Source organism: Leucoraja erinacea, unplaced genomic scaffold (genome assembly GCF_028641065.1).
Source record: "Leucoraja erinacea ecotype New England unplaced genomic scaffold, Leri_hhj_1 Leri_252S, whole genome shotgun sequence".
NCBI classification, from domain to species: Eukaryota; Metazoa; Chordata; class Chondrichthyes; order Rajiformes; family Rajidae; genus Leucoraja; species Leucoraja erinaceus.
In genome coordinates, this window is record NW_026576153.1 from 147713 (window position 1) to 160105 (window position 12393).

The window sequence follows — 12393 nt, forward strand, 5'->3', positions numbered from 1 at the left end:
ATGGAGAGCGTGGACTTGGTGGGCTGAAGGACCTGTTTCTTTGCTGTATCTTTCAATCTTTCAGTCAATCATTTAATCTTTCTTGATCAAACCAAGACTATTTCCTGGTGACCTAATCAAGCCAAGCCCAATCTTGCAGAAGGGTCTTGACAAACCTCGAAGAAGGGTCTCGGCCTGAAATGTGACCCATTCCTTCTCTCCAGAGATGCTGCCTGTCCCGCTGGGTCACTCCACCATTTTGTGTTTACCTCCAATCTTGTTCAATGCTTTTGAGCACTATGGTGACACAGCGGTAGAGTTGCTGCCTTGCAGCATTTACAGCACCAGAGATGTGGATTTGGATGCTTGTCTGTACGGAGTTCGTACATTCTCCCTGTGACCTGCGTGGGTTTCGTGCGAGACCTTCGGTTTCCTCCCACGCTCCAAAGAAATACTGGTTTGCAGGTTAATTGGCTTTATGCAAATGTAAAAATGATCCCTAGTATAGAATAGTGTTAATGTGCGGGCATCGCTGGTCGGTCCAGACTCGGTGGGATAAAGGCCCTGTATCTGTGCGGTCTCTAAACTAAACCAAAGTAAACCATCGGGTGCTGATGTACATCTCAGCTGGGGACCCAGTAATATTCATGTGCAGGTTCATTGTGATCATGAAATTGCACAACTCAGAGTCATCTCACGCTCCATGTTTGCTGACACTGACTGCAAATCATGACCCGTTTCACACCTTGGTTAACTCATCTTGCAGATAAAATAGCATACAGTATGAAGCAAAACCTCAAAGTCTGTCACTGTGTTTCTGCTATGAGCACTTTCCACATTGCAAATTCTTGAAAATATGGGAAAAGTTAACAGACTAATAATTATCCTGCATAATATTCTGCATCCCATTTGCTCTTTAGAATACTGACTACAACTCTATCCAGAGCCTGCTTTACACCATTCTGCATTAATATTGCATCTAAACAAGAACAGAGAATATCTGTCCACATGCATTGCTAAGTAGTAACTCTGAATACAACCTGACTATATAGCAACTATTTTTTGCATTATTATATTTGTTTGGAGTAAGCTGGTAGATGCATTAACTTGTCACTAAGGAGAACATGTATAAAGTCATGTATAAAATATGTGTATAAAAACATGATCGGGTGGATGCACAGAGTCTCTTGCCCAGAGTAAGTGAATCGAGGACCACAAGACATTGGTTTAAGGTGAAGGATTAAAGATGTGACAGGAATCTGAGGGGTAACGTTTTTACACATGGGTGGTGGGTGTACGGAACAAGCTGCCAGAGGAGGTAGTTGAGGCAGGGACTATCCCAAAGTTTAAGAAACAATTAGACCGGTACATGGATAGGACAGGTTTGGAGGGTTATGGGCCAAACACATGCAGGTGGGACTAGTGTAGCTGGGGCATGTTGGGCCGAAGGGCAAGTGGGCAAGTTGTGGGCAAGTTGGGTCGTGGGTGGGTGTGGGCAAGTTGGGCCGAAGGGCCTGTTTCCACGCTGTATCACTCTGTGACCCTGGGAGAGAATATTCCCATTTCCTACACAGCATCAAAACAACTTACTGGGGATTTGTTTTCAGCCAGGTTGTCCAGATGTTTGTGTTGGAAAATGACTGGTCAAAGGCAGCTTGAAGCAGCCATTTTGTGAGCAATTTCTTCTTGGCTTCAAGTGAGGAAATAAAATCCAAAACCCAGATTCAGATCGTCTAAATCTACAAGATTTTCCACGGGGGATTATAAATATTATACATTATGTGCGGACAAGGGAGCAGACAAGTTAATCCAAAATTCTTCCTTTACGCTCTTGTTTCCGCGATTTGTTATATTCAGAATCTTGTCTTCTGAAATCCCAACCTTCATTTAAATCTCTTTCATAAAGACATCTCCCAGAGGGTAAGGTTCATTCAGAACTCGTGTATTGAAATGTGGATTACCCTGTTTTCATTATAAACGCATTACATAAAGCCAAACCAAGATTCACATACATTTCGATGATGGAAACAAACTGGTCAGGCTTCAGTGAACTGATAACCACTCTGCCAGATATTTCATTAGGAACCAGCAAAGCCAGCGCTGTTGCTGCATTTATAATGCGTCTGTGTGACTTATATCTTCAGTTTTCCTGCAGCTTAAATTCTTTCCCTTATTTTTCATTCTCCTTTTCTCATTTATTCTAAACCCAAATGAAATCGCTGAGATCAAATTATAAGAACCATTTGCATTTTGTATTGTCTTGCATGCAAAATAAAAATGGTTTTATTCGCAATATGTTGCACCTATGCTCGATGTGCTTCTTCATTGCAACAAGGTGTTTTCTCACCAGCACTGAGAGAGCTGCTTCTCCAGGAGGCCTGTTGTTGTTAAGGCCAGATCACCATCACCTTCTCATGGATTATTACAGATAGATAATAAACGTTGATCTTCACAAAAGTGATCAAAACTAATAAATTACTTTAAAAAAATGCAAAACAACACGTGTTTATGTCTTTGAGCCCCTTGTTACGGACTGGTTTGATTCCTGGAAAACCATCCCTATCACTATTTCTTCAGTGATACAGCGTGGTAAAAAGCCCTTCAGCCCACCGAGTCTGTGCCGACTACCAATCCCCACACACTAACGCTATCCAACACATGCTAGGGGCAATTTACAATTATACCTAGCCAATTAACCTACAAGCCTGAAGGGACACAAAAATGTTGGGGAAACTCAGCAGGTGCAGCTTCGGCCCGAAACGTTGCCTATCTCTTTCGCTCCATAGATGCTGCTGCCTTCCTGTGGCAGTGTTTTCTGCAGACCCCTTTGATGGTTTCGAGAGACCATTACCATTCCAAGAGGGACCTCAATAGGAATACATTGTTGTGAACTGTGGAACTGGTTAATTGACTTTTTAGTGAAGGGGGGGGGGGGGGGGGGGGGGGGGGGGGGGGGGGGGGGAGGGGGAGGGGTGGGGGTGGGGGGGGGGTGTGTTTTTGAACAAGTTACCTAATATCAGAGAATTCAATGTTCATACGTCAGGGTTGTAAGCTACAACCCAGGTGACACGTGAGGTGCTGTTCCTTGGATTTCTGTGTGACCTCACTCTGACAATGGAGGAGGCCCATCGCAGAAAGGTCAGTGTGGGAATGGGAAGGAGAGTTCAAATCAGCAAACCGGGAGATCCAGGACCCCTTGTGGAATGAGCGGAATTGTTCGCCGAAACGGTTGAAGTCAAAGCAGACGGACATTGCAGAAGCTCGACACAAAATACTGGAGCAACTCAGCGGGTCAGGCAGCATCTCTGGAGCGAAGGAATGGGTGATGTTTTGGGTCGAGACCCTTCTTCAGGCGGATGCTGTGTCATGGGTAGCTCATGAGAAGTGGTGATGGGATGAAAGTAGATTTACACAGTAAATGTTTAGGAAGGAACTGCAGATGCTGGGTTAAAGAGAAGATGGACACAAAATGCTGGAGTAACTCAGCGGGACAGACAGCATCTCTGTAGAGAAGGAACGGGTAAGTAAAAGCTGTTGCTGAGAACTTTCCAGGGACTGTCTCAATCTAGCAATGGAGGAGGCCAAGGACAGAAAGATCAGTAACGGAATGGAAAGGGGAGTTAAAATGGTTAGCAACCAGGAAGTCCAATAGGCCTTGGCGGACTGAGCATAAGTGTTCGGCAAAATGATTGCCGAGTCTACGCTTGGTTTTACCGCTGCATGGGAACACCAGAAGCTGTAGACGAGTTTAAAGATGCAAGTGAACCTCTGTCACACCTGGAAGGACTGGCTGGGTGTAAAGAGAGGAGGTATAGGGACAGGTGTTGCATCTCCTGTGGTTGCAGAGTGGAGTACCTGGGGAGGGGGTGGTTCGGGTGGAAGGGATGAGCTGCAGAGAGAGCGGTCACTGTAGAAGGCAGGAGACCTGATTAGTGGTGGGATCACGTTGGAGGTGACAGAAATGTCGGAGGATGATGTGTTGGATGTGGAGGCCGGTGGGGTGAACGGTGAGAGATGACCAGTTGCATACATAACTCCTCATTACCCTTTCACAATATTAGGCTGCTTTATGACCTTTTGCAGACTGTCTCTGCAGTCCCACTAATTGTTTCCCCCCATCAACGTCCATCAACAACTTTCATAATGGAAATAGGCACAGGTTTGGTTTCACATGGTGGAACAGTTCAAATTGCATCCTGAATTTAAAACATCTGACCCCGTTTGAAAAAGAAGTGTCAGCCAATTTTACTGAAGGGCTGTTGTAAATTCACACCCCTGCTCTTGCAGGGACAGTAGAATGTGTCTGGGGATTGTGTTTGCTCGAATAATCTAAGCTCTTTGTTCTTTGAACAACAGGGAAAAGAGAAAAAGGTACAGCACATGAACAGGCCCTACGGCCCACATTGGCTGTGTGAAGTTAATGCCAAGATAAACAAAACTCATGATCTATATCCCTCCACTCCCTGCAATCAATATCATTATCCAAAAGAGTGTTAAATGCCACCGTCATATCTGCCTCCTTCATCAAGAGCGGAACTCGCTATGAAAACATGGAGGGGACAGGGGACACAATTTTTGGCAGCCGCACGCACATGCGCACACACACACACACGCACGCGCGCACACACACGCACACACACACACACACACACGCACACGCGAGGCTTCGGAGGCTCAATCTCAACTCTGCCTGTCTCACCGGGTTAACTACATCCCTGTCTGGACTGACGGGATACCAGCGCTGCTTCTCCGCGCTGGCCATATTTCCCGCATGTCCACGGAGGTTAACCTGGCGGGACAGGCAGAATCTGACTCCCGACCTCTCTGGCCACCCGTGGAGGGGGGAGGGGTACTCGGGAGGGGACAGGCCAGCGCCGGAGACCCGGCCGGGATCGATCCTATCTGCGGATGAGGCGCAGGTCTGTGTCACATCTCCCTCCTCCAATCGCCGCGCTCTATCCTCAGTCCCACCCCACTCCTCCCTCCTCCAGTCATCGCGCCCGCGATCATCAGTCCCACCCCCACTGCCCCGCGGAAAGCGGAGATTTTTAAATCGGGATCACAAAAACTTGGGAGGGACGTGTCTCCTCTGGCCCCCCCGGGTTTTCCGCCCTTGTCCATCATCACCCTTGGCAGCTTGTTCCAGGCACTCATCGCCCTGTGTGTCAAAAATTTGACCTGCACATCTCCTTTAAACGTTGTACCTCCCACCTTAAACCTATGTCCTCGAGTCTATGACTACAAAAAGTGATAAACACTGCCCAGTCCATCATCGGCTCTGACCTCCCATCCATCGAGGGGATCTATCGCAGTCGCTGCCTCAAAAAGGCTGGCAGCATCATCAAGTACCCACACCATCCAGGCCACACACTCATCTCCCCGCTACCTTCAGGTAGAAGGTACAGGAGCCTGAAGACTGCAACGACCAGGTTCAGGAATAGCTATTTCCCCACAGCCATCAGGCTGTTAAACTCGGCTCGGACAAAACTCTGAACATTAATAGCCAATAATCTGTTTATTTGCACTTTATCAGTTTAATTGTCCACGTGTGTATATATTTATACAATGGTATATGGACACGCTGATCTGTTCAGTATTCATGCCTACTATGTTCTGCCGTGCTAAAGCAAAGCAAGAATTTTGTTGTCCTATCAGGGACACATGACAATAAAACTGTCCTGATCACTTGATCTCTTGACATTTTCACTCTGGGAAAAAGGCTCTGAATGTCCACCCTGTCTATACCACTCGTTATTTTATATACTTCTATCAGTATCCCTTCAACTCTAACATTCCACAGAAAATAATCCAAGTTTTTCATAACTGTAACTTTCTTGAATATGTTGGTTGCATCGGAACCATATTGTAATAAATTGGCACTTTGCAACAGTCATCAGTCTAATTGGCTTTCTGCAGAGACACTGGAATCAAAGGCACACTTTCTATATGGATATGAGAGTGACTAAAGGACAGAAAATAAAGACTGATCAGCGTGCAAAGGCGTTTTCAGGGCTGGTATTCTTTCTGACATGCATTGATTTTCATCATGTGTCAGTCCCGCCATACTGGGAATTAACCTAAACTGCACTCCCTCAATAGCAATAATGTCCTTCTTCAAATTAGGAGACCAAAATTGCACACAATACTCCGTGCAGTCTCACCAGGGCCCTATACACTGCAGTAAGTCCTTATTGTTCCTAAACTCAAATATCTCTCGCAATGAAGGCCAACATGCCATTAACTTTCTTCCCTGCCTGCTGTACCTGCGTGCTTACTTTCAGTGACTGGTGTACAAGGACACCCAGGTCTCATTGCACCTCCCCTTTTCCTAATCTGACACCATTCAGATAATAATCTGCCTTCCTGTTCTTGCCACCAAAGTGGATAACCTCACATTATATGAGGATATATGGATATCCACATTATATTGTATCTGCCATGCGTCTGCCCACTCACCCAATCTGTCCAAGTCACCCTGCAATCTCATAGCATCATCATCGCAGCTGACACTGCCACCCAGCTTTGTGTCATCCGCAAACTTGGAGATATCTCATTTAATTCCCTCATCTAAATCGTTAATATATATTGTAAACAACTGGCGTCCCAGCACTGAGCTTTGCGGCACCCCATTAGTCACTGCCTGCAATTCTGAGAAGGACCCGTTAATTCCTACTCTTTGCTTCCCGTCTGCCAACCAGTTCTCTATCCATGTCACTACCCTACCCCCAATAACATAGATTACACACTAATCTCTTGTGTGGGACCTTGTCAAACGATTTTTGATAGTCCAGATACACTGGCTCTCCCTTATCCATTTTACTTGTTACATCCTCAAAAAATTCCAGAAGATTAGTCAAGCATGATTTCACCTTCATAAATCCATGCTGACTTTGACCGATCCCATCACTGCTTTTCAAATGCGCTACTATAACATCTTTAATAATCAACCAGCATCTTCCCCACTACCAATGTAAGGCTAACTGGTCTATAATTCCCTGTTTTCTCTCTCCATCCTTTCTTAAAAAGTGGAGTTACATTGGCTACCCTCCAGTACATAGAAACTGATCCAGATTCGAGAGAACATTGGAAAATGATCACCAATGCATCCACGATTTCTAGGGCCACCTCCTTGAGTACTCTGGGATGCAGATCATCAGGCCCTGGTAATTTATCTGCCTTCAGGTCCAACAGTTTACCTAACACAATTTCCTGACTAATGTGGATTCCCTTCAGCTCATCCCTCCCACTAGATCATTGGTCCCCAGTATTTCTGGGATCTGCAGTTCGTTCCTACACATACCTTCAGAGTGTAGTTGCACACAATGAAGGCACTGCTGCAAACATCATGTTAGTGGCCACTGAACCTTAAGTATGACACAAAGAGCTGGAGTAACTCAACTGATAATAATTAAAATGAAACAAAACACAATTCTAAGCATCCAGATTTTGTGTGTAATAAGTCCAACAGGTTGTCAGGAATTAGATATAGGATATCGCAACTTGAGATAAATATCTCTGGCATAAGTTTCCTTTACAGCAAGAGATTGCAAGCAATCCAATGGTACTTGTGTAGAAACACAAGGAACTGCAATAATGCGATTTTAAGCAAACACAAAGCCTTGGGTCAGGCAGCATCTGTGGAGGGAATGGATATGTGATGTTTCGGGTCGGAACCCTTCTTAAGTACCGTGTGTGCGGTTCTGGTCACCCAGCTATGGGAAAGATGCCATTAAGTTGGAAAGAATGCAGAACAACTTTGATAGGATGTTACTTGGGTTTGCGGGCTTGTGTTATACAGGTTGGATAGATTGTTTTTTCTTTTATATGGAGCATAGGAGGCTGAGGCGTTTGTTCTGATTAACTTTCCTTGCAGACGGTGTTCCTACTCTGATATAATCTTTAAGTTACCTTTCCTAAGTTAGCCTGATTTTCCCATCAAACCTTTCCAGTAAGCCACTTGGGTTAACCATTTTGCAAACTTAGCCAATTTATCTTCCAGAAATTCCCACTTCACAGGTCAACAGATCAACTTTAAGTTCCTGCTTCAACTTAGCAGTGATCAATGTTCGCATACCACTTGGGCCACATCAGATTTTTTAAATTCCAAAACCTGCTCATTTTCCATCTGTTTGTTCTGTAAGTAACTGGTTTAATGTGCACAGATACAGAATGAAGAGAGCATAAATGTGTGCATGATCATTTCTGAAACGCAGCGGGGATATTAGTGAGAGGAAAAGAGAGAGAAAGTTGAAGAAGGAGATGGAAAATTGATGGAAAGTTAATGAGCGAGAACAAGGAAAGTGAGTGAGAATTAGAGGGAATGCCTACATGTCATTATCACTGCATTTTCATTTGAAAGTTTTCCTTCCTCATTAGCACAGTCTCATCTTGAATTACGCAATGTAAATGATTCCCACTTCAGTGGAAATAATAGTTTCATTCACTTCCATTTTTGGTGATTTTTCTATCCTTCCATGTGTCGATAACTACGTCACACGAAAAAACTGTGTAAGATGCAATATTTTGTAGAGAATATTTAATAACATTATTAAATAGCACATTGGTGGCGCAGTGGTAGAGTTGCTGCCTCACAGCTCTTGCAGTGCCAGGGACTCAGGTTCAATCCCGAGTTCGGGTGCTGTCTGTACGGAGTTTGTATGTTCTCCGCATGACCTGCGTGGGTTTTCTCCGGTATCTTCTGTTTCCTCCCAAATTCCAAAGACATACAGATTTATAGGTAAATTGGATCGATATAAGTGTAAAGTATCCCTAGTGTATGTTGGATAGTGTTAATGTGCGGGGATTGCTAGTCGGTGCTCTAAACCGCAGTGATTGAGTAATGAGGAAGGGTTAGTTAGCAGTCTTGTTGCGCGTGGCCCCATGGGCAAGAGTGACCATAATATGGTTGAGTTCTTCATTAGGATGGAGAGTGACATAATTAATTCAGAAACATGGGTTTTGAACTTAAAGAAAGGTAACTTTGAGGGTATGAGACGTGAATTGGCCAAGATAGACTGGCAATTGATTCTTAAAGGTTTGATGGTGAATGTGCAAAGGAAGGCATTTAAAGACCGCATGGATGAACTACAACAATTGTTCATCCCTGTTTAGCAAAATAATAAATCAGGGAAGGTAGTGCATCCATGGATAACAAGAGAAATCAGGGATAGTATCAAAACAAAAGATGAAGCATACAAATTAGCCAGAAAAATCAGCCTACCAGAGGACTGGGAGATATTCAGAGTCCAGCAGAGGAGGACAAAGGGCTTAATTAGGAAAGGGAAAATAGATTATGAAAGAAAACTGGCAGTTAACATAAAAACTAACTGCAAACATTTTTATAGATATGTGAAGAGAAAAAGATTAGTTAAACAAATGTAGGTCCCTTGCAGTCATAAACAGGTGAATTGATCATGGGGAACAAGGACATGGCAGACCAATTGAATAACTACTTTGGTTATGTCTTCACTAAGGAAGACTTAAATAATCTGCCGGAAATAGCAGGGGTCCGAGGGTCAAATGAGATGGAGGAACTGAGTGAAATCCAGGTTAGCCAGGAAGTGGTGTTAGGTAAATTGAATGGATTATAGGCCGATAAATCCCCAGGGCCTGATAGGCTGCATCCCAGAGTACTCAAGGAAGTAGCCCCAGAAATAGTGGATGCATTAGTGATAATTTTTCAAAACTCTTTAGATTCTGGGGTAGTTCCTGAGGACTGGAGGGTAGCTAATGTAACACCACTTTTTAAAAAGTGAGGGAGAGAGACAACGGGGAATTTTACTTTGGCGTCACGTGAGTGACTACGTGAAGAGCCCGCTCAGCACACATGCGCAACATTGCGTTCACGCAGGCAACAACGATGCAGCGGGAGTCAGGCGCTCCCGCTACAAGCCTGAAGGAAAGGACCGTTAGATAAGGACTTACCTTCAGTTTAAACTAGCGACTTTGCGTTTGTTTTTGGTCCAGGGAGAGCAAAGCAGCAGAGGGAAGTGGCCCCCGTTCGACTCCAGCGAAGGAGCCGACAGTGGAGGGGGGGAGAGGCGGCAACGGGACCGCACACGCTGCGGTCCACAGACACGGGTGCTGCGCTGATGCCCAGTCCGCTAAACAGCTGTCTGACCAACAGTAGCGGACTGGAGGGAAATTTAAAAACCGGCAGGCACCCCTGCAGACTCCCGACAAGGAGACTCGCCGCCCGAGAACCGCTGAAATGCCGCCCGAAAACGGCAGACAGCCTCTAACAGCAAGATCAGGACCAACCTCAGGCTGGAGACAGACACGGAAGATGGAATCAACACTTCAAACAAGAAACAAGAGTTTCTGTTTCTCCAAGCCAGAGGAAGGTCATGGAGCTAAAAACTCCAGCGAGACTTGCCTCAGGAGCAGGGGCAAGTCCGCCAAGGGAGCTAACACTCCCACTCCAGTGCCTAACAGCATTGGCCATCTTCCTTGTCGAGGGATTGATGGGGACCAGACTGGACTGGTCAAGAAGAGGGGTCACTGGCTGAAGTTTATCGGGAGTATGCTTGAGGTACAGGATCAGGAACAGCTGCTGGGTGTGGCCGCTATGTGGCTCCATTGCTAGCGAGATGGCTTTTCAGTCTCAACTGATGTCCAGCTTACTACCTGTTCTTTTCAAAAAACCTCTCCAAGACAGGTAGTCATGAGGTGTTATATTCATCACGCCTCCCGTAAATTGCATTTACTCAAAGTGCCCACCGTTATTGGGGGGTACATTGAGCATAGATTTAAAACCCAAATATCTTAAAATGCGTTTGATATCCCTGACGTCAGTTATCATTTTGCATGCTCATTTCAGAGGGACAGGGTAGTATGGCAAAACACCTGACCCTGCTGCTTGCAGTGCTCCGCAACTTCTTAGGAAGTTATAAAACCTGCCCTCAACTTAAAAAATTACAGGACTGTGAGATTGCCGACCTCTCAACCACAGATCCTGCTAGCTGGCTAAGTTATTAAACCAAGGCTAAAAAACTGGAGAAGTATCCAAAATCTAGAGGGCAGGGTCTGGAATGAGCACCACACGAAACCAGCAGCAGTGCCTCTACGCGTCCACCAGTAGGCGTCCACCTAATAGTATTGGTGTAAGCTCGGGGCCCGCATGCCCTGTATTTTCAGGCCAGGGTCCAGAGGGGGGACCCCTGGAAAAATGTGCCACCCCCAACAACACCATCCCTACGGACAAGGAACCGGAAACCGAAGAGATTAACACACCACGGAACAACAGTGAAATAAGATACGTATGGTTCCTGCCATCACACAAAAGATGAAGGGTTTGTACTAACAAAGTATTCAAGGATAAAATTAAATTAGATCCCATCCTGCTCGGCCTTTTGGCTAAGATTAGTAGTAACTGCCTTATCAGTTTATACCTGATATGTCCCTTCCCAGGGACCATATAATACCAGTACAGCATGCACCCTAGGGGTCTACCCTCCCACTAATAAGAACATGAGGGACTAGCAACTGGGGGTAATAATTATACAGGGGTCATATAGAAGCCTATATGAACGTTTGGTACCAACTAACCAAGATGGTAATGTCACCATCATTGATATCAAGGGGCCATAATAAACCCAGTATGAACATTTGGCTCTAAAAATCCCAACATGGTATATGTCGCACCGTCATTGACTTGCCACTTGAGTATCTCGCCAGGCCATGCTTGGAATATTGAAACTGCCAACCTTTCATTCCAAGCATACTTAATGGTAGACATCAACTTAAAAGATGCATACTATTCAGTACCCATTCAAAAAACTTGGAGAGAACTTGGCAGTATTAGTTATCGACTATGGCTATTACAGCCAAATTGGTTCCAGATATTCTAACCAGCCCTGGCTATATTAAGGAACTATCGTGATGGCATGTTCCAATGATATTAACGACAACTAATCCATGGGTATAGCTATCACAGCTTTAGTTATTATTCTTTTAGCCGAGCTTGTCATGCAATCCAGATAGATCTACGATTGAAACCATCGCTCTCAGCCTTGACAAAGATCGAGCGGAGTATCTGTTGTTGTTAGTTCTATTTTGACTCGTCCCTTATCAAGGGACCATGTATCAATTGATTTGGGACAGGGAGATGGGGAGGGGCTTGCTCCGTCCACTCCACGCATCAACCAGTATTGCAGTACCTTGAAATATAAATCCTCTACTGTTGACTATTTGGTATTCAACACTCTACCCACTTATCTTTAACTTGGCATAGGAGAGTCAGTATGACACAACCTGTAACAATTAATGGTATCTACCTACCATTCAACAGTGGCAAGAGTATTGGGAGTTAGTAGCAGCTGTTCCAGCTACTTAACTTGAACCTTCCATTAAGGCTAGGTGCTAATGTTTAAACTACCCTCACCCAAACCATGGTGGCATATGGACTAATCTGGA

The 12393-nt window shown here is 44.9% G+C and overlaps 1 pseudogene; it reads left to right on the top strand.

The window, feature by feature from the left end:
• The first annotated feature begins 11977 nt into the window (after window positions 1–11977).
• Window positions 11978–12156, top strand: LOC129716514 (U2 spliceosomal RNA; annotated as a pseudogene).
• Window positions 12157–12393: the final 237 nt, after the last annotated feature.